The sequence below is a fragment of the Elaeis guineensis genome, chromosome 1, assembly GCF_000442705.2.
Source record: "Elaeis guineensis isolate ETL-2024a chromosome 1, EG11, whole genome shotgun sequence".
In the NCBI taxonomy this organism is placed as follows: Eukaryota; Viridiplantae; Streptophyta; class Magnoliopsida; order Arecales; family Arecaceae; genus Elaeis; species Elaeis guineensis.
In genome coordinates, this window is record NC_025993.2 from 80,947,048 (window position 1) to 80,949,567 (window position 2,520).

The 2,520-nt window shown below is 33.8% G+C and overlaps 1 non-coding gene across 1 annotated transcript; it reads left to right on the forward strand.

The window, feature by feature from the left end:
- The first annotated feature begins 732 nt into the window (after positions 1 to 732).
- LOC114912873 (small nucleolar RNA R71) lies at positions 733 to 839 on the forward strand. The gene has a single exon (XR_003798834.1). It is a non-coding gene; the product is annotated as a small nucleolar RNA R71 (small nucleolar RNA).
- The last annotated feature ends 1,681 nt before the right edge of the window (positions 840 to 2,520 follow it).

Genomic DNA, 2,520 nt, shown 5'->3' on the forward strand with positions numbered 1-2,520 from the left:
CTATTGGTTGGCTCTTTATTCGTTGTTTCCTCTTCTATCTCCTCCTTTTGATGTGGCTCTTCCAACTCTTTACCACTTCTTAGCATGATAGCATTGATTTGCTCCCTTATATTGGTCTCAATGTTGCTAGGTAGGGATCCTTGTTGTCTCTCAAAGATCATCTTGGCCATTTGATCTACTTGCATCTCTAAGTTCTGAATGGCTACTGCTTGATCCTGCCTAAGCTTGATCTCCAAATTTTGCATGGTTGCTTCTTAGTTCTGCATGAATTGGGTCTCCAAGTTTTTCATGACTGTTTCTTGATTTTGCATGAATTTAACCATCAACTCCTCCATGTCGGGTTTCTTCTTAGGTACTTGGAATCTCAGGAGTGGTTGCTATACTATATTTTTATTGCTCCATGAGAAGTTTGGATGCTGCCTCCACCATTGATTGTAGGTACTAGAGTAAGGATTATTCTGCTGCGGTCTGAAAAAATTATCAAGAGAGCCGTGTCCGAGGCTTTAGCAAAGCAATTATCTATCTAGCAGTCACTTGTATCGTGTCCTCCTCCACACAATTCATATGTAATGCTCTACACAAGCATAGCTGCTCCCTTGATGCCATCTCATCAATCAAATCGAAGGCTTTATCAATTTTTGATTAATGGTATCTCCTCTAGCTGCATCAATCATAGAACGATTAGTAGGAGATAAACTATTGTAAAAAATTTATACCTGAAGCCAAATAGGTAATTGATGATATGGACATCTTCTTAGCAGCTCCTTAAAATGCTCCTAAGCCTCATACAGTGACTCCATCTCTATCTGCACAAAAGAAGTGATATCATTACGCATCTTTGCAGTCTTAGAGAGTGAAAAGTACTTAGCCAAAAATTTTTAGATTAGGACATCCCATGTGGTGACAGAACCTACAGGAATAAAATGAAACCAACTTTCAGTCTTATCACATAAAAAAAAGAAAATAGTGACAACCTAATAGCATCATCTGACACCCCATTAATTTTAAAAGTATCATAAAATTTAAGAAAATTAGAAATGTGGACATTCGGATCATCCTAAACATGTCCTCTAAATTGAATAGTTGCTTGAATCATCTGGATCATCACCAATTTTATCTCAAAGTTGTTTGCTCATATGGGCGGTCTTCTAATGCTTGAAACTACATTGCCTATCGATGGTGTGATATAATCATTTAATGAATGATGTGCTGCTCGAATAACCTCTTGTCATTTCTCGACCGTCATATCTAGTCTTGGATTAACGTCGTTAGGATCTTCAGTTGCCATAACTCTTCCTTGAGTACGATTTAATCTATGAATTATCCTCTCTATTTCTAGATCAAATGGCACCAAGTCATTATATCCCGTGTGTGTCATGCACTGAACAAGCACCTGCAAATAAAATAAAAATAAAAATCAAAAATAAAATTCTAAAGTAAAGCAAGGATTGTAATTTTAATATTGTTTTAGACACAATCCCTAACAACGACGCCAAAAATTTGATGCATGCAATTCTATCGCTATGGCAAGTACACCAGTCGATCAAATAATATAGTGTATGAGTAAAGTATCATCCCATGAAGATTGAAAAATAAGTACTGAAAAGCACTTTCCTAAATTTTATTTAGAAAACTGATTTATAAGAAAATAAAAAAAATAAATAAAAATAAAGAAATAATTAAGAAATTATAAGAGAACAAAAAGGATGTAATTTTTTAGGATTGAAACCAAAGATCAAAGAAATACTAAGGCAATCGGTTCATTAACTCAATCAATATAATATTCAAATAATCATGCAAATTAGATCAATTTTTGTTTCATATGATGGTGGAATTTTTTAAGATATTCACTATCCTTTGGTCCAGGCATAGCAAAACTATCAATACTTATCAACTTCCCTTTGGTCCAAGTGCAATTTAAATAAGCACTAATGTATGAATATCTATGAAATCCTCTAATTAAAATATGCTACATTCAAAGCATACTAAAATTACCGCATGCGTAGGAACCTTAATCCAATTCAAATACAAGGTATACAAATCAAGAAGCATTGACATAGAAGTACTTGTTCCGTATCAGCTATGCCCATCAAAATAATTAAAAGATAGTCAGTAATCTAAAAGCATTAAGAACAGAATTGTATACTCCTCATGAATAAAAATAATTCTAGAATTCAATCATGTGGAATATTGTATTAAAAAAGTGGCTACACCTTAGCCTTAGCAAAATAAAATTAGTTCATGATGAAAAGAATAAAAATAATAAATAAAATAAAGAACATTATAAACTCCAAATACAATACTATTTGTTGCTGAATTTTGCTTCAATTCCTTGCCCTTGGTGTGAAGAAAACTGGTAGAAAGAAGGCTGGACATGAAGATGAATAGTGGAAGAGAAAAGAAAAGAAGAGAACATCCTCTGATTTGGTCTCTGTTATTCTGCTCTGTGTCTCAGGTCTCCCTCTTTTATAGCTTTGAATTTTTTCACGTCCTGATAGTGTAAGGACTCTCAAACGTCAT